Source organism: Zingiber officinale, chromosome 2B, assembly GCF_018446385.1.
Source record: "Zingiber officinale cultivar Zhangliang chromosome 2B, Zo_v1.1, whole genome shotgun sequence".
Classification (NCBI taxonomy): domain Eukaryota; kingdom Viridiplantae; phylum Streptophyta; class Magnoliopsida; order Zingiberales; family Zingiberaceae; genus Zingiber; species Zingiber officinale.
In genome coordinates this window covers 136,049,191-136,070,678 of record NC_055989.1, presented here as the reverse complement: position 1 = coordinate 136,070,678, position 21,488 = coordinate 136,049,191, and the positions used below count along the sequence as shown (strand labels likewise).

The 21,488-nt window shown below is 37.6% G+C and overlaps 1 pseudogene; it reads right to left on the bottom strand.

Annotated features, from left to right (window-relative positions):
* Positions 1-372: 372 nt before the first annotated feature.
* Positions 373-484, bottom strand: LOC122049986 (annotated as a pseudogene).
* Between the last annotated feature and the right edge of the window lie 21,004 nt (positions 485-21,488).

The window sequence follows — 21,488 nt, the reverse complement described above, 5'->3', positions numbered from 1 at the left end:
CTAGCATGACAAATAGACCATTAAAGGATTATGCAACACCTTATGCTAGAGGGCTTCAATCTAGCATTTCAAGACCTTATGTTGAAGCAAATAATTTTGAGATCAAACATGCTATTATTTCTATTGTGCAGCAGAATCAGTTTGGTGGAGGACTGCATGAGGACCCAAATCAACACTTGGAGGTCTTCTATGAGATATGCGGTACAATGAAAATGAATGGGGTTCCTTCTGAAGCAGTGCGCTTATTATTATTTGGGTTTTCTTTAAGAGACAGAGCTAAGCAATGGTTAAACTCTTTAGCTCCAAATAGCATCACCACATGGGAACAATGCGAGCAACAATTTCTGGACAAATTCTATCCACCTAGTAAAACGGCTCATATGAAGAATCTTATTGCAAGTTTCAAACAAGCTGACTTAGAATCTTTATTTGAAGCTTGGGATAGATATAATAATATGCTCAGACAATGCCCACATCATGGCTTGGAGAAGTGGCTAGTGTTGCACACATTCTATAATGACATTAATTATCATACTAAGGTGTCCTTAGATTCAGCTGCTGGAGGGTCACTCATGAATAAAAGCCTAGATGAAGCTGAGGAAATAATTGAAAGTGTAGCACAAAATCATCATCAATGGGCAAATGAGAGAAGTGGTGGCTATTCTTGTGTAAACCTAACAAAAGTGTCAGGAAAGTTTGATGTTGATGCAGCTACTTTAATGGCTACAAAACTGGATGCTCTTACAAAGAAATTAGAAAGCATGGGAGCTAATTCAAATATGGTCAATACCATTGTATCTACTTGTGAAGTATGTGGAAGTTCTGATCACTCTAGTGACTCATGTCCTTTGGGAGCTATTTCTGCACAAATCAATCAATTGGAGCAATGTGATGCAATTATGGTCTTAATCAAAGACAGAACAACCTGTACTCAAATACAAATAACCCTGGGTAGAAAAGTCATCCTAATTTTTCTTATAGAAATAATCAAGAGCAAGGACCATCTATGGGGGAAAGACCTAATTTTCAGTCTGGGTAGTAAAATTTTCAACAACATCAATCTTTTCAAGGCTTTCCAATGTCTAAAATTGAAAAGATGTTTGAAGAAATTATCTCAAATCAGAATGAAATGAAGCAAGATATTCTGAAGCTTACTCAGAGAATGGATAATTCTGAAAAACATCAAAAGATTCAGGATAGTCAAATTGCCCAATTAGCTTCTTCATCTTCCAGAGCACCAGGTCAACTTCCTGGAAAACCTGATGTTAATCCTATGGAGCACTGCAATTGAATTTAACTTAGGAGCGGACAAACCTTGGGAGATCCCCTGGTGACTGCTCAAGAAGGGATGAATTTTGAAGAAGAGTTCTCTCCTTCAACACAAGAACCTATTCAGTTCAAGAAGATGAGGAGAGTACCATTAAGGTTGAAAAGACTCTTCCACTTTGCTCATAAAGTCAAGTAGTTCCTTTTCCTCAAAGACTTGTTATGCTCAAGAAGGATGAAGAGTTTGGCAAATTCTTGGAGAAAGTCAAAGAGATATGTGTTGAAGTTCCTCTCATTGATGCAATCTTACAAATGCCCAAGTTTGCCAAATTCTTGAAGGACATCATATCAAGTAAGAGAAGAAGAGGAAACATAGAGACTATAGCACTTACGGAGGAATGTAGTGCTCTTTTTGAAAAGAACATTTCCCCAAAGCTAAAGGATCCAGGAAGCTTTTATATTCCTTGCAACATAGGAGCTAAATTTATTGAGAAAGCTTTTTGTGATTTAGGGGCAAGTGTTAGCCTCATTCCTTATTCTATTTGTAATAAATTAGGTCTCAAAAACTTTAAACTTACTACTATGGCACTGTAACTAGCTGACCATTCCTGCAGGTACCCTATGGGTATAGTTGAAGACGTGCCAATAGAGGTAGGTGGGAGTATAATTTTCACAGATTTTGTAGTACTTGACATGGAGGAGGTTCTAAAAATTCCTATCATATTGGGAAGATCATTCCTTGCTACAGCTGGAGCTATTATTGACATTAAAAACCATAAACTTTCTTTGGTAATTGGTAAGGAGAGATTGGAATATGATTTATCTAATGCCTCTAACCATGTCTCTTCTCTTTTAAATATTTGTAGCAAGGCAAACATTTACAAACTTGAGGAATGAAATTTCAATCCTCATGGGAGGCCACCAAATAAGGAGTATACTTTGGTGGAAGATGTTGGGAGAAGGTCTCCCAATGAAAATGAGAAATACATCTGCCCTCCATGGGCGAGAAAAAGAGAGGAATGATCATATTGGTCAAGCTAAAGACCCTAAACAAGCACTTCTTGGGAGGCAACCCAAGGGTTCTTTTAGTATTTTCAGTTTCAGTTTTCATTTTATTGTTAGTACTTTTAAACTTCTTTTTACTTTTGTTTTCAGGTTGAAATTTTACTTCCATGAGCTGGCCATGACTTCTTTATGGGCATGGAAGTATTGGAGAAGCAAGGGAGGAGTAAAATTATCCTTTGGAGCAAAATAGAACTTGGTCGTGTGTCGTACATGACAGGTATATCCTGTAGAGAAGGGGGATGCTAGGGCTGTGTCTACAAGACACGACCATGTAAGGTCTCCCGAGAAGAGAAATTGCCCGGTCGTGTACTAGACACGGCTGTGTGGTGATTCCAGAGGAGGAAAGAGTCTCGGTCGTGTCCCACACACAACCGTGTAACGATCCAGAAGCAAATTCTGCACTGTTTGTGCCAACCAGCACAACCGTGCAAGGCCTCCCGAGGAGAGGAAGGAAGAGGTTGTGTCCTAGACTTTAAATTTTATACAGTTGAACTCGACTTTAAACTCTATACAGTCAAACTCAACTTTAAACTCTATACAGTTAAACTCAACTTTAAACTCTATACAGTCGAATGTGACTTTAAACTTTATACAGTCGAACTCAACTTTAAACTCTATATAGTCGAACATACTTTAAACTTTATACAGCCGAACTGCGACTTTAAACTCTATGCGGTTGAATTACGACAGTAAACTCTATGCAGTTGAACTATGACTTTAAACTCTATACAATCGAACTACAACTTTAAACTCTATACAATCGAATTGTGACTTTAAACTAAAGTATGGGTAAGCGTGTTCTCATGCCTACGAATTTGTAAATCTTCAAGCAACTAGGTTTGTTTTAAGCCCCTCGAGATTCGGAACAGATTATAAACAAATATTCATTATGGACAGATTCCAATATTAGGGCTTATAATTATCCAGACTATTTATTTCACTCAGCATTTTATGTCCGTCCGGTACATTATTTAGTCCAGAAATTTATTATGAAAATTTCTTATAATTAGCTGGCTGTTTATTTCGCTCAGCATTATATGTCCGTCCGAATCATTATTCAGTCTGGGAATTCATTATGAAAACTGCTTATAATTATATGGACTTTTTATTTCGCTCAGTATTATATGTTCATCCAGTTCATTATCCAGGCCAAGAATTCATTATGAAAGCTGCTTAATTATCCAGACTGTTTATTTCACTCAGCATTATATGTCCATCTGATTCATTATTCAGTCCGGGAATTCATTATTAAAACTATTTATAACTAGCTGAGCTATTTATTTCGCTCAATATTATATGTCCGTCTAGTTCATTATTTAATCTAGGAATTCATTATGAAAACTGCTTATAATTATCCGAACTATTTATTTTGCTCAACATTATATATCAGTCCGGTTCATTATTTAGGTCAGGAATTCATTATGAAAGCTACTTATAGTTATTCGGGCAGTTTATTTTTCTCAACATTATATGTCCATCTAGTTTATTATTCTATCTAAGAATTCATTATGAAGATTACTTGGCGATATATGGAAGTTAGGTTATTCTACTTGATGTTATTACTTCTTCTAGCATTTTATACAGATTAATGTATACTGCACGAGAGACATGCATGGGATTAAATCTTATCAGCAATCGGTAGTTCTAAAGATATGCAAGAAGAACATGTGTCATCCAATACTACTTCATTGACATTTCAATATTTAATTGTGATTTTCTTTCAATAATTACATATAGTTATATGTCCCTACATGAAAAACTTCAATTAACTTTGCTCAAGAGATCCCATGGGAGCTCACTGAGGAGTCGGTGTTGGTCTATAGATTGTTGAGAAGGTTCTGAGGATAAATGATCGCTCTCCTACAGTTGTCGAATCACTCCCCCCATGGCATGGTCAAGTGTCTCGAGAAATCTCTTAACTATTTTTTTTTTAAAAATCAATGGAATCTAAATAAGCTTTATAAGTGGATAATTTGGCCCAAGCGGTGTTTGTTTCAGTCTTTATAGCATCTGATATGGGTTAGGTTTCAAGGGTCTTCAGATGAGGAAAGAAAAGGAAGAAAGAGTCAAAGGAGGTAAGCCAATAACGGTCGAAACATACTTTCAGAGCAAAGGTAGGCCAATATCAGTCGATACATGCCTGCCGTATGAAGGTAAGTCAATATTGGTCGGGACATACCTTCAGAACAAAGGTAAACCAATATCGGTCGATACAGGCCTGCCGAACGAATGTAGGCCAATATCGGTCGATACATGCCTGCCGTATGAAGGTAAGACAATAACGACCGATACATACTCCATAGCAGAGATAGACCAATATCGGCCGATACATGCCTGCCGAACGAAGGTAGGCCAATATCGGTCGATGCATGCCTGCCGTATGAAGGTAAGCCAATAACGACCGATACATACTCTAGAGCAGAGATAGACCAATATCGGCCGATACATGCCTGCCGAACGAAGGTAGGTCAATATTGGTCGATACATGCCTGCCGTATGAAGGTAAGCCAATAACGACCGATACATACTCCAGAGCAGAGATAGACCAATATCGGCCGATACATGCCTGCCGAACGAAGGTAGGCCAATATTGGTCGATACATGCCTGCCGTATGAAGGTAAGCCAATAACGACCGATACATACTCCAGAGCAAAGATAGACCAATATCGGTCAAAAGGGTTCTTTCGAGCAAAGAACCCACACAGCTCCTTCAATGAATACCTTAGAAACAGGTTGAATATTATTTTTTGACACAACAAAGATACAAATAGAAGTCACATGAAGAGGAATCATACATGAATATATCGAATAGAATAATTCGTGATAGAGAATATATATTCTAGCGGGAAATATGCTTTCAGCTTGTCTTGCAGGTGCTAAACGACAAAGAAGGTACATCTGGGGTACAAAAAAAATTCCTTAAAAATTATCTTCCGCAAGGGCGCAACTGACGTCATCTCATAACGAACTCTAACAAACCGGGGTCCACTTCATGGCTACGGAGGTTACATGAAGTGGTATAAAAGGGGAAATCCTCTCCGTTGGCTAAAAAGGTTCACATCATTGTGTACTTTCGCAACCCAAATTTTCTGGCTACTGTTCATCTTCTTTCTTCTTCCTTCCTTCCTTGACATCAAGAGAGATCACTAACTTGAGCGTCGGAGGGCCTAGCCAGGGATTCCCACCCCGGTCTTAGGTCACTGACGATAGTGTTGGTTGGTCTCTTGTGCGCAGGGAGCCTCGGGAGCCTGAGAGTTCGACTTTCTTCTATCTGGACGGGGATTTCTTCCTACTTATCAGATTTCCTTCGGTGACTCTGGTTTTCTTCCGATCCGCTTTGCGTTTCTCGGGTCGAGGTTCTACCGGCATTATTCTTCATCAGTACGGTGAGTTTCCTTCTTCTGGATCTCCTTCACGGTCAGCTTCTCAGACAGGATCAAATTTGGCGCCGTCTGTGAGAAATTCACCTGAATCTGAGACTACGTGATGGAAGAAACTGGGAAGTCGAACCTACTTACTATCAGTCGTGAGGATTTGGATCTCCTCATTAATTCTCATGTTCAGAAGGCCCTACAACAACAGCAACAACAACTGCAAGCTCATACTGGGGCCACTCTACCGACGGCTCATCATCCTGCGATATCAACTACTGAACCTCGGAAAGGAAAGGAGATAGAAGAAGAAGAACATTTATATTTTCCTCCAGCTATTGTTTCTCCAACCAGGCGTCCACGAGCCTTCCTTCACACTCCCTTAGATCCATGGGGTAAGAAGCCTGTGTTCCAAGAGTCCTCTGGCGAGGTACCGGACAGAGAGAAGCGTAAAATCAAAATGATAACTAGTGATAGTTCACCAGAAAAGGTCATCTCCCCATTTTCACAAAATGTATTGGATGACCCACTTCCTAAGCGATATCAAAATCTTCAAATTGGAGAATATACCGGAACCACAGATCCGGAAGATCACTTGTTGAAATTTGAGAATGTAGCCTTGTTGCAACAATTCTCTGATGGGGTGAAGTGTCGGATGTTCCTCACTACTCTTGGAGGAGCAGCACAACGCTGGTTCAAAAGGTTACCTGAAAAGTCTATTCGAAAATTTAAAGATGTCAAGAAAGTCTTTCTACATCATTTCTCCAGCAACAAAAGGTATCATAAGACCCCGTGGAGCCTATTCTCAATTAAGCAAACATCCAAAGAATCCATTCGGACATATATTAAAAGGTTCAATCAGGTAGCTATAGATGTACCCAATGCTACTACTGAAATATTAGTAAGTGCTTTCTCTCAGGGTCTAAATGATAATGATTTCTTTAAAGATTTGGTAAGAAATCCTCCTGTTAATTTTGATTCCTTGATTGAGCGGGCTACTGAGTTCATTAACGTAGAAGTAGCCCAAGCTGCTCGTAGGAAAGAAGGTGTTCCCTCTTCTCCTACTCACGCTAAGGAGAAAGCTCCGACCCCAGTACCCCCACCCAGAGGGCCTAGAATAACTCATCTACCTCATCGACAACTAGATTATCGTCCACAAGCTGTACAGCATGTAGAGATGCAGCCGGAGGCACCAAGGAGATGGTGCACTTATCATAAAACTAGCAGTTATCACACTGATGACTGTTTCGTTTTGAAAAATAGACGAGTCAATAAAGAGCGATATCAGAGACAGAACTATTACCGGCAACCGTACCCTAGGCAGCAGAGTCGGCTCAAGCCGGAATATCGCCCGGATGGAACTCGTCAAGAAGCAATGCCGGTCCCGGTGGGTACTAGCCAAGTATCCGAGAAAGCACCTTCTGAAACCACAATAACCCGTCAGGAAGAGAATAGAAACAATGCTGCTAGAGGCAATATCAACATGATTACGGGCGGACCCACTGATGGGGATTCTAACAGAGCTATAAAAGCACATGCCTGAAGATTGGAGATTCATGCAGTAGGGTGCAGCATGGAAAGAGAGGCCGGTCCTGAAATAAGCTTCGGGCCCAAAGATCTAGAGGGGGTAGAGATACCTCATGATGACGCATTAATCATCAAAGCTGTGATAGCTAACTACGCCATCGCTCGTACCTTTATAGACACGGGCAGCTCTGTCAACATTATATTCAAAAAGGCTTTTGATTAGCTGCAGATTGATCCAATGGAACTTCAACCGATCGCAACTCCTCTGTATGGATTCACAGGCAATGAAGTGCAACCTCTGGGGCAAATAAAGTTGGCCATTTCTCTGGGGGAGGAACCCCTGGTGAGAACCAGGAGATCTTATTTTATGGTGGTAGATGCTCCATCTTCTTATAATGTGATATTGGGTCGGCCTGCCCTGAATGAGTTCAGGGCGGTCGTTTCTACTTTCTGTCAGAAGATTAAGTTTCCTGTGGAGGATCAGGTCAGAGAAGTACGGGGTGATCAGAAGACAGCCCGGAAATGTTATGTAGAAATCATTCGGACTGAGGCTAACACCGCCCGGAAAATTCAAAGAATGGAAGTTAATGCCATTCGGGAAAAGCAGCCCGTCCTGGTTTATGAAGAAAAGGAAGAAGTTCAGATCCAGACCGGGTGGCCAGAAGCTACCACCTATGTTGCAGCCGACCTTGATCCTGATCTTAAATCTGAGTTGGTGCAATGTTTGAAGAAGAATAATGATGTGTTTGCCTGGACTCCCAAAGAAGTTTCGGGCATTTCTCCTGCTATCATGGAACATTCCTTGCATGTCTTCCCGGATGCCCGCCCAGTCATGCAAAGAAAGAGGAGTTTTAGTGCGGAACAGAATCAGATTATCAAGGAAGAAATAGCCAAGCTTATGGAAGCCGGATACATCAGGGAAGTTCAATTCCCGAGCTGGCTAGCCAATGTGGTATTAGTCTCTAAACCCGGGAATAAATGGCGAGTGTGCATTGACTTTCGGGATCTCAACAAAGCTTGCCCAAAGGACTATTATCCACTACCCAGAATCGATCAGCAGGTTGACTCCACTGCCGGATGCGAATATATCTCTATGTTGGATGCGTATCAAGGTTATCATCAAGTGCCCTTGGCCAAAGAAGATCAAGAAAAGGTTAGTTTTATAACACCTGAAGGCACTTATTGTTATAATGTTATGCCCTTTGGACTAAAAAATGCAGGAGCAACCTATCAGAGGCTTATGAACAGGGTCTTTCAGAAGTAGATTGGTAGGAATATGGAAGTATATGTTGATGATATCTTAATTAAGTCTCTTCAAGATGCTGATCTGTGTTGGTTGCTACTCGGAAAACCTAGAGGTTCCACTGTACAAAAATTTTGTACAAAGGTCTGAACCTTTTCCTAGCTACCATGTGTTCTTTTAAATTAAATTTTGGATCGCCTGCGGAACTTAACACGTTTGATCCAAAACTTAATCTATTTGTTCTTTTAGGTTTTGACTTGGATCTCCTACGGAACTTAACACGTTCGACCCAAGTCACCTTAAGTTATTAATTCCATTAAATATTAATTTCCATAATTGGTTCCCAGTACTGACGTGGCGAGGCACATGGCCTTCTTGGATATGGGAGCAACCACCACCGACTAGACAAAACCTTTTATAGAAAGCTAATATTTAATTTCCTAAAATAACTTTAGGTTAACCGAAAAGAACAATCAAATCACAAGGAAAAGAAAAAACAAAAGAACACAACATCGAAAAACATATTCGAAATTCTAGAATCGTAAGCCTCTTGTATTTGGTATTATTTCCATAAATAACTAGCTTGATGCGGAAAGAAAAATTACTAGTTATACCTTCTAGAAAGACCTCTTGATCTTCTACCGTATTCCTCTTCTAACCTCGGATGTTGTGTGGGCAACGATCTTCCGAGATGAGAAACCACCAAGCACCTTCTTCTTCTCCTAGCTAGGTTCGGCCAACACAAAGAAGCTTCACCAAGGACGAAGAACAAAACACCAACCAAGCTCCAAGGGATACAAGCTTTCTCTCCTTCTTCTTCTTCTTCTCCAAGTAGTATCCGGCCACCACAAGAACTCCAAGCAAGAGATAGGTTTCGGCCACCACAAAAGAGGAAGAAAGGAAGAGGATGGCCGACCACAATAATTTTCTTCAAGGATGAAGAATTTCGACCACCACCAATGCTCCAAGGGATACTAGAGATGAGACTTGCTTTCTCTCCTTCTTCTCCTTCCTTGATCCGGCCACAAACAAAAGCTCCACCAAGAAGATAGGTTTCGGCCAACAAGAGGAGAAGAGAGAAAGGGAAGAGCCGGCCACCACACCAAGGAAAAGAGGGAGAAAAATAATAGAGGTTATTCACCATGAAGGCACCCTCACCCTTTCTTTTATATTCCTTGGCCTAGGCAAATTAGGAAATTTAATTACAATAAAATTTCCTTAATTTTCCTTGACATGAATTAATTTGAAGTATTAAATAAAACTTCCTTTTTATCCATGTATTGGCCGGCCATAATCAATAGAGAAAAATTAGGAGAATTTCAATCAACAAATTAAAACTTCCTAATTTATCTCCGGAAATTTTAAAATTAAAATTTCTCTTCAAAAATCTCTTCATGGTTGATAAAAGGAAATTTCTATAATTTTAATTTTACAACATGTGAATAATTTTTAGAGAGAAAATAAAATATCTCACCAATCTACAAATAAGGAAAGAGATCTAATCTCTTTCTTTAATCTTTTATAAGAGAGATATTTTAATTTAAATTCTATTTAATAAATTATTTCTTCCACATAATAAAAATTAAAATTAAAATTCCTTTTTAATTTAATTTGGCCGGCCCCCACTAGCTTGGGTTCAAGCTAGGGCCGACCACCCAATTTTATACCTAGGCCGGCCCTAGCTTGGTTCCCAAGCTAGCTTGGCCGGCCCCTTATTGGTGGGTATAGAAGGTGGGTATAGGTGGGTATAGTACTCTATAAATAAGAGGCTACGATAGGGACCGAGAGGAGGAATTGGTTTTGGTCTCCCGATAAAATTAAGCATCCCGTGTTCGCCCCGAACACACAACTTAATTTTATCAATAATAATTCATTCCACTAGAGAACTATTATTGAACTACCGCACCAATCCCAAATTACATTTTTGGGCTCCTTCTTATTATGAGTGTGTTAGTCTCCCTGTGTTTAAGATATCGAATGTCCACTAATTAAGTGAGTTACTGACAACTCATTTAATTAACATCTTAGTCCAAGAGTAGTACCACTCAACCTTATTATCATGTCGGACTAAGTCCACCTGCAGGGTTTAACATGACAATCCTTATGAGTTCCTCTTGAGGACATTATCAACCTAGTATCTCTAGGACACAGTTTCCTTCTATAATCAACAACACACACTATAAGTGATACCATTTCCCAACTTATCGGGCTTATTGATTTATCGAACTAAATCTCACCCATTGATAAATTAAAGAAATAAATATCAAATATATGTGCTTGTTATTATATTAGGATTAAGAGCACACACTTCCATAATAACCGAGGTCTTTGTTTCTTTATAAAGTCAGTATAAAAGAAACGACCTCAAATGGTCCTACTCAATACACTCTTAGTGTACTAGTGTAATTATATAGTTAAGATAAACTAATACCTAATTACACTACGATCTTCCAATGGTTTGTTCCTTTCCATCTTGGTCGTGAGCTACTGTTTATAATTTTGTTCCACACCACACACCATGTTATCTACAATATAAATTAATTGAACAACTACATTTATCATAAATGTAGACATTTGACCAATGTGATTCTTATAAATGTTTATACCAAAAGCTAGGCTTTTAGTATACATTCCAACAATCTCCCACTTATACTAAAAGACTAAGCTGCTATATCTGCTGCCATAGATCTGATTCCTAACCCTTCAACATGCCCATCAAAAGCTCTTGCCTTAAGGACCTCAGTGGAAGGATCTATAGGTCATCACCTGATGCAATCTAGGCGGCAACAACTTCTCCTCGTTTATACGATTTCTCGTATTGGGTGGTACTTGCGCTCTATTGTGTTTACTTGCCTTATAGACTTATGGTTTCTTCGATTTTGCTACTGCACCAATGTAACGACCACCCTTTTTACTACTACTACTCTCTAAGGATGATCGTTACTTAACTACTAACTCTACTTAACCGGTATGATTAAAAATCACATGGAAACCCTACCGAAAAATTTCGGAAAAGTCTCCCTTGTACCGGTGACCTTAAACTGACATACATAACATAATATACACATCCACAGGCGGCTGGAACACATATCAAACACACAAAAGGAATAACATCACCACGCAGTTTAATGAAATCAAATCATGCAAGTAATGAATAGCGGAAACAAAATTAAAACATACAATTAACTAACAGCGGAAGACTAAATGACTCATCTAATACATTCTTAATAAATGACAATCTTAATAAATTCTTAAACTAAGTCCCAAGGCTTCCATAGTCCTGGCATCACACACCATCCGCGCCACCTTGTCGCCTTCCTTTCTATATCTTTTCCTTTCCTGTATCTGCAGTAAGAGGAAGTGTAGTCTATAAGCAAAATTTGCTTAGTAAGCGCTATCTAACTCACAAAATCTCGATATGCATGAGGATATACTGAAATCTAAAACTGAATGCTCAAAAGGAAATCTACTCATGCTCATCTACTAGTGAAAGAAACATACTGAAAGGCTAAACATGTAAAGTAAATCTATACAATCATGCTAGCATAAAGAACTAAACTTACTGAATTCTAAATACCTTATGAATCTTATTTCACTTTCTTAAAGACTTATTCTTTAATACTTTATACTTATGTAAAACTTGCTTTACTTGTTCAAAAACTTATACTTATAATACTTCAAACTAGTAATCAACTTCTTCTTGGGCCCAGCAACTGTGCTTTTACTTTTGTAACGACCCGACCCATTCGGCGGCCCATTTGGCGACCCTATGGTCGTCGACCGTCGACCGTCGGCCGAGCCGTTACTACTAGGTTATCTAAACCTAGGGACGACTATGGGAGCCCAGCCCAAGGACAGAGAGTCCAGTACAGTGCCACTGATAAAAGTAAAATACTTGTTATCTTTTAATAATTCTATATAATGCCTCGGCATTTTCTTTAGCACCTTGTGTGCCAAAATCCCTAAAGTCTTGACTTTGGGATCTACTTAAGGCCTTGGCCTTTTTCTTTCTTTTCTTTATCTTTCTTATATTTTCTTAAACTCAAAAGAATATAAGGCATGCTACATGCAACATTAAATCAAAGGAAAGAAAATCTGACTTCTATAAGCATACTATATCAGAGACAAATCAAAAGAAAGCATATCTAACTTCTTCAAACATGCTACAACAGATTTAAAACAAAGGAAAACAATTCTGAAATCTTTAAGCATGCTAAAATGAAAGCTGATCAGATTTGTTATAATGCAAAGGAAACCCAAAACTGCAATGTGAACTGACATAGTTGTTCCTACTCATTGGAGCTACATAAACTTGAAAACTGCATGCATAAAACTAATAAGGAAGGATCTATATCAAACTAAGCAATGGAAATGCTAACAGCACAAAACCACTCTACTGCATGCTCGTTAAAAGGCCTATTCCTACACATGGCAGCAAAGAAGAAAATCAAGTACTAGGATGTTACATGCTCTCATTCCCAAATCTAAACAACTAAATCTGGTCTTATGGCAGCAAGCTGCAAGATAAACCAAACCCAAGTCTGTTCATGTTATTCTAATAGCAAGGAGAAACATTACAATTCAACACTGCTCATGCTCTTCTAGTAATAAAGAAACTACACATGCTTAACTAATAACAAATAGGAAAGTCTAACAACATGCTAAATCATAAAACTAAAGAATCTAACTCAGTTGTTCTTCACGTTCTGTTAACAAAGTATACTATTCTGCAGTAAGCTACAACATCAACCTACAAACTTTAGAACAAAACTAAACCCTCTAGCAAAAACCCAATTCTGCACATCACTCTGGAAGCAAAGAAAGAGATCAAGATCCCTAACAAATATGAATTCGGCACAACACAATCCGAAACAAAAGCACCAACCACCTATAATTTATCTCAAAGCTTTCAGAAAAAGAAAGAAACAATCGGAGCTATCCTACTGCAGGTGAGTAGCAACTTACCTTGCTTCTTGGACTCACAACCGAACAAAAAGGGCTTCTAGGACCTTGGTCGTCCGCCGGAGACGATGCCCTAACTCCCTTTCATTTTCTGCCCGAGCTCCGCCATCGTACGCAGAAGAGAAGGAGAGAATGGTTTAAGTCACGGGAAAATAGAGCATCAACTTATCCCTTTTTATAACTTAATATTTCTGTTAACTCCTTAAATAAATTCGCTATCTTTTCTAAACAGACAAATCCAACATCAACTTATCCCTTTTATAATCCAATATTCTGTTAATTATTTTAAATAAATTCACTACTTTTTCTAAACAAACAAGCCCAACATCAACTTATCCCTTTTATAATATTCTGTTAACTATCTTAAATAAATCCGCTACCTTTTCTAAACAAACAAATCCAAGATCAACTTATCCCTTTTATAATATTCTGTTAACTATCTTAAATAAATTCGCTACCTTTTCTAAACAGAAAAATCTGTTTGCCCACCTGGTCAGCTGGGTTTTGACCGAGTCAAAGGTTGTGGGTTCAATTCTCGGCTTGGACATTTTTTTGTCAAAACTTCCTTCGTTTAGTAAAAATACCAAACGACCTCCAAAAATTACATAAAAATACTCTAAAAATTTCTAAAAATCCCTAGAATATTTCTATAGCATTTTTAAATATTTTTAAATTACTTTTAGGACTCTAATTGAGGAAATTTGGGGTGTTACAACCAACATTATTACAATAAATTGTAATAATCTTTGGACAAACCAGAAATCATATCTAAGTCTATCTTGAGGTTATTGAGTCATACAACTTTTAATGGCTTCCTCAGAGGCTTGCCATATACTAAGCTTCTATGGTGGAGTCCAGAAAAATACCTTTGCTTATCACTCTTCCATAGTTATGACTTTACCTCCTAAAATAAACACAAAACCCCGAGGTTGACTTATTATTGTCCCTATCCGATTGGAGGTCAAAATCCATACAACCCATAGGAACCAAATTAACTGCCTTGTAAGCTAGCATATAATCTTTAGTGCCTCTAAGGTACTTTAATATATGCTTTACTGCAGTTCAATGTCCTTGTCTAGGGTTACTTTGATATCTGCTAAATATGCCCTTGGCAAAACAGATTTCTGATCTCGTGCATAACATACATTAGGTTGTCTAACTGCCGAAGCATAAAGAACTGCCTACATGTCCTCAATCTCCTTTGATGTCATCGGAGACATCTCTTTAGATAAAGACACTCCATGCTTAAAAGGTAAGAAACCTTTCTAGGAATTTTGCATGCTTAAAACAAGCAAGGATTTTTCTGATGTATCAAGCTTGGGATAAATATATTTTTTTCTTGCGATCCCTTATTACTTTGATCTCAAAAATATATACATTCTCCCAAGTCCTTTATATCGAATTATTTGGACAACCATACCCTTACTTCTGACAACATTTTGATATTGTTTCCAACTACCAAAAATGTTATCTACGTATAGTACAAGAAATACCACCACGTTTCCATCACATCTTTTGTATACACAAGACTTTATCCGTTTACTCAATAAATCCATAGTTCTGGATTACTTTGATAAACTGGATGTTCCAAGACCTTGAAGCTTTGTATCAGTCCATAGATTGATTGAGCTTGCACACAAGATGCTCTTAGCACTTTGCAATGAACCCTTCTGGTTGCTTTATATGGATGCTTTCTTCAAGACTTCCATTAAGGAATGCTGTCTTGATATCCACTTGCCAAATAGATAAAAGAATCTGGATAGACTTAAGCATGGCTACCAGTGAAAAATGTTTCCTTTTTCATCAAGCCTTGCTTTGAAGGTTTCTACCTTCCTGTCTATCCCTCTTTTTCTATTATAGACCTTTTACACCCAAAGGCTTTTACACCACTTGGTGGTTCTACAAGCTTCCATATTTTATTAGAATACATATATTCTAATTCTATTATTCATTACTCTTTGCCAAGATGCTTCATATTTATCTTGGAGTGCTTCGTCATATGTCCGGAGATCAGGTTCATGTCCTTCAGGGATCGAGTTCAAAAACTCTCCCAAAACATGAATCTTTTAAGGTTGCTTAACAACCCTCCCACTACGACAAGACATTTTCTGCAATTGTGTATCATTTGTGATACGTGTTGCAGTTTTCTTGTGGTATCTCATCTTGTACAGTTGGTACTAGATTAGACATGTCTTTTATTATTTCCTTAAGAACAAATTTACTTATGAGCACGTGGTTCATTATATAGTCCTTTTTTAAAAATCAGTCATTGATGCTATCAATGACCTTCTGATTTTTAAGACTATAAACCTACTTTTGTTTATCTAGGATAACTTACAAACAAGTGAACTCCTATCCAACTTATTATTATCTCTCTTTAACATATGTGTTGGATTACCCGAATCCGAATATGCTTCAAAATAGGCTTACGCCTATTCAGCAATTCTTTATGAGTAGAGAGTTATGACTTGGAAGGCACTATGTTCACTTTCATTTTCAGAGTTTATCCTAAAAACAAATTTGGTAATTTTCTGAATAACTCATCATCTATCTAATTATTCCATAAGAGTTCTTTACCTTCTTTCTACTACACCATTATGTTGGGGTGTACCAGATGCAGTTAGTTGGGATTGAAATCTAACTTCTGATAAGTGACTCCTAAAATCTCTCAAGAGATACTTACCACTACGATCTTCCATAGTGACTTTTTACTTTATTCCTCCGCATCAACCTTGTACTCTTTGAACTAATCAAAGTACTTAGTCTTGCGGTACATTAAGTAAATTTATTTGTATCTTGAATAGTTGTCTATAAATTAGACAAAATATTCAATACTACCTCTTGTCTGGATAGTCATAGGATCACACAAATCAGAATGAACCGATTTCAACATATCTTTGACTCCATAGCCCTTGGACTTAAAAGCTTCTTGGTTATTTTTCTTCCAAGTAAGACTCGCAGGTTGGAAAGATTTCCACTACCAATGAACCCAAAAGTTCATCGGCTACCAATGAATCCTACTCAAGTATAACCTAGCTTTAGATGCCAAAGATATAATTGGTTCATTTCCGAAGGTTGCTTTCTCTTAAAATTAGAAGATGTGTTACTAATTTCCATTTGTTGCATCGTGGGAGTTATTGGATTATAAATTGTCAACCATCATACCAGAATAGATAACTTCCCTATTTTTCTTGATAACAACTTTGTTATCAAAATAGACACAATATCTATAATAGTTTAGAAACTGAAATCGAGTTCTTTCTAAACTTGGTACGTAAAGACAATTACTTAAAATCCATATTTTATTCTTATCAAAGGATAAACATCTCCCACTGCAACAGCTACCACTTTTACAGTAGTGCCCATGTGGACGGTGATTTACCTTTCATTTAGTTGTCGGGTTTCCTGGAACCCTGCAATGAATTACAGACATGATTAATGGCATCTTGTATCTACACTCCAGGTTCTGGTAGATAACACCACTAGACATGTTTCAACTAATGAATTAAATACACCTAAATTGTTCTTAGTTCTAAGAAGACAGTCTACCTTAATGTCCAAGTCCTATTTCCAATAATTACAATTTGGGACTACTAAGTCTTTTTCTATAGTATGACTACTAGGGATTGACAAACATCCTAAGAATCACAAAAATATTTGGTCAAGATCAACTCCTTAAAATCTCCATGAATTTTATGTATACAAAATCGAAGAGGAGATTTTATTCATTAATTTTATTATCTCGTCAACTTTACTTTATGACGAATAAAATTAATAGTTGATCTGTCTTTGATCAAATATTTGGTCAAAACTCTTTGAATAACATTGATTCCTCAAACAATATTATTTAAATTTACCAACACCTCAAAAACCGTGAATTTTGCATGCCACGTTAGTATGGACGTATACAAATTCATCATTTGTAAGAGGAGGGTTTTACCCATTGACTATCTTGTCAATATAACTTTTTGACAAATAAAATTACCTCAAACACCATGAATCTTGTATGCCACGTTAGTGTGAACGTATACAAATTCAAACATTTGTAAGAGGGGTTTATTAATTTTATTATATTGCCAATCTAGTTTTATGACAAATCAATAGTTGGTTTCCCTTTGGTCACACAAGTGATAGTAGTGACTCCGTTGGGGAGGATACTATTAAATGTGTCTAAGTGTATACCATTACTTGACACTAAGTCCATTAATAAGATTATGCCCCTTCCGTTGGGGAAGATCACACGCTCTTAATTAACTTCCTATAGTCATCCAAAAATGGAAGTCTGTTCTAGTGATCCATAAACAAGCTCATCCGTTATGGAGGAAGGCACTCAGAGCCAACGCGCAAGCTTGTTTACATCACTTACAAACCAGTAATGTAGACCATGGGATTTACTTAAAAATCCCTCTCCCACTTAGTTATTTATAAATGAGGAATTTTAACTATGCTAGCCTACTAAATATGTAAACCAACATGCACACACAGCACAATATAAAAGTAATAAATAGAAAATCTAATTTTCAACTATTATGGCTTTTATCTCTAGTTGTCCTCCGTGTGTTGTCATCCCAAGCTGCTGCCATATATGGCCACCGCCACCGGGACTAGCTGTCGCATCCATCTTGCTCCTAGTTCCGCTGCGCCTCTGGTCCTTAGAAGGTTCCACGCTTTGCAAGATTCGATCCGCGACATAAATAGAATTTTACATTTTTGATCCTATATTCCATAAAAGGAATGTACATGTATCTAGATCAAAAATAAAATCCTAATAAAACTAAATACAGCTCCTGCTGTATTTTATAATACAATCATGCACACACATATAAATGCCCTTGACATGTCCAAGGGTCCAATCACACACATAATAACTAAAAGCCATAATAGTTGGATCCTACATCCATAAAGTTAGCACATCCTACTATTAACCTGCCTAAATTATGTATGACATGTGCATAATTAAACTAATACCAAATACACAGAGGCAAAACCCTAGCTCTGATACCAATTGTTGGTTGCTACTCGGAAAACCTAGAGGTTCCACTGTACAAAAATTTTGTACAAAGGTCTGAACCTTTTCCTAGCTACCATGTGTTCTTTTAAATTAAATTTTGGATTGCCTGCGGAACTTAACACGTTTGATCCAAAACTTATTCTATTTGTTCTTTTAGGTTTTGACTTGGATCTCCTGCGGAACTTAACACGTTCGACCCAAGTCACCTTAAGTTATTAATTCCATTAAATATTAATTTCCATAATTGGTTCCCAGTACTGATGTGGCGAGGCACATGGCCTTCTTGGATATGGGAGCAACCACCACCGACTAGACAAAACCTTTTATAGAAAGCTAATATTTAATTTCCTAAAATAACTTTAGGTTAACCGAAAAGAACAATCAAATCACAAGGAAAAGAAAAAACAAAAGAACACAACATCGAAAAACATATTCAAAATTCTAGAATCGTAAGCCTCTTGTATTTGGTATTATTTCCATAAATAACTAGCATGATGCGGAAAGAAAAATTACTAGTTATACCTTCTAGAAAGACCTCTTGATCTTCTACCGTATTCCTCTTCTAACCTCGGATGTTGTTTGGGCAACGATCTTCCGAGATGAGAAACCACCAAGCACCTTCTTCTTCTCCTAGCTAGGTTCGGCCAACACAAAGAAGCTTCACCAAGGACGAAGAACAAAACACCGACCAAGCTCCAAGGGATACAAGCTTTCTCTCCTTCTTCTTCTTCTTCTCCAAGTAGTATCCGGCCACCACAAGAACTCCAAGCAAGAGATAGGTTTCGGCCACCACAAAAGAGGAAGAAAGGAAGAGGATGGCCGGACACAATAATTTTCTTCAAGGATGAAGAATTTCGACCACCACCAATGCTCCAAGGGATACTAGAGATGAGACTTGCTTTCTCTCCTTCTTCTCCTTCCTTGATCCGGCCACAAACAAAAGCTCCACCAAGAAGATAGGTTTCGGCCAACAAGAGGAGAAGAGAGAAAGGGAAGAGCCGGCCACCACACCAAGGAAAAGAGGGAGAAAAATAATAGAGGTTATTCACCATGAAGGCACCCTCACCCTTTCTTTTATATTCCTTGGCCTAGGCAAATTAGGAAATTTAATTACAATAAAATTTCCTTAATTTTCCTTGACATGAATTAATTTGAAGTATTAAATAAAACTTCCTTTTTATCCATGTATTGGCCGGCCATAATCAATAGAGAAAAATTAGGAGAATTTCAATCAACAAATTAAAACTTCCTAATTTATCTCCGGAAATTTTAAAATTAAAATTTCTCTTCAAAAATCTCTTCATGGTTGATAAAAGGAAATTTCTATAATTTTAATTTTACAACATGCGAATAATTTTTAGAGAGAAAATAAAATATCTCACCAATCTACAAATAAGGAAAGAGATCTAATCTCTTTCTTTAATCTTTTGTAGATCTTTTATAAGAGAGATATTTTAATTTAAATTCTCTTTAATAAATTATTTCTTCCACATAATAAAAATTAAAATTAAAATTCCTTTTTAATTTAATTTGGCCGGCCCCCACTAGCTTGGGTTCAAGCTAGGGCCGACCACCCAATTTTATACCTAGGCCGGCCCTAGCTTGGTTCCCAAGCTAGCTTGGCCGGCCCCTTATTGGTGGGTATAGAAGGTGGATATAGGTGGGTATAGAACTCTATAAATAAGAGGCTACGATAGGGACCGAGAGGAGGAATTGATTTTGGTCTCCCGATAAAATTAAGCATCTCGTGTTCGCCCCGAACACACAACTTAATTTTATCAATAATAATTCATTCCACTAGAGAACTATTATTGAACTACCGCACCAATCCCAAATTACATTTTTTGGGCTCCTTCTTATTATGAGTGTGTTAGTCTCCCTGTGTTTAAGATATCGAATGTCCACTAATTAAATGAGTTACTGACAACTCATTTAATTAACATCTTAGTCCAAGAGTAGTACCACTCAACCTTATTATCATGTCGGACTAAGTCCACCTGCAGGGTTTAACATGACAATCCTTATGAGTTCCTCTTGAGGACATTATCAACCTAGTATCTCTAGGACACAGTTTCCTTCTATAATCAACAACACACACTATAAGTGATACCATTTCCCAACTTATCGGGCTTATTGATTTATCGAACTAAATCTCACCCATTGATAAATTAAAGAAATAAATATCAAATATATGTGCTTGTTATTATATTAGGATTAAGAGCACACACTTCCATAATAACCGAGGTCTTTATTTCTTTATAAAGTCAGTATAAAAGAAACGACCTCAAATGGTCCTACTCAATACACTCTGAGTGTACTAGTGTAATTATATAGTTAAGATAAACTAATACCTAATTACACTACGATCTTCCAATGGTTTGTTCCTTTCCATCTTGGTCGTGAGCTACTGTTTATAATTTATAAGGAACCAATAACATGATCTTCTGTGTGTGACACCACACACCATGTTATCTACAATATAAATTAATTGAACAACTACATTTATCATAAATGTAGACATTTGACCAATGTGATTCTTATAAATGTTTATACCAAAAGCTAGACTTTTAGTATACATTCCAACAATCTGTGCAAGGATGTGGAAGAAACTTGCAAGACATTAAGACAGTATGGGCTCAAATTAAATCCAAACAAATGCTTGTTCGGCGTGAAAGGAGGAAAATTCTTGGGATATATGGTGTCTGAGAGGGGGATAGAAGCTAACCCGGGCAAAGTCAAGGCACTACAGAACATGGAGCCGCCTCGCAACATGAGGGAAGCTCAAAGATTGACAGGTCGAATCACAACCTTGTCTAGATTTATTTCTAGATCAGCCGATCATAGTTTCCATTTCTTTAAAATAGTCAGAAAGGCTAATAAGTTTCAATGGAATGAGGAATGTGATAAGGCCTTCCAAGAATTGAAAGATTATTTGGCTACCCTCCCTGTATTGGCTAAACCTATAGCAGGAGAAACTCTGTGGGTGTATTTGTCGGCTAATGAAAACGCCGTGGGTTCTGTATTAGTCAGGTAGGAAGGAAA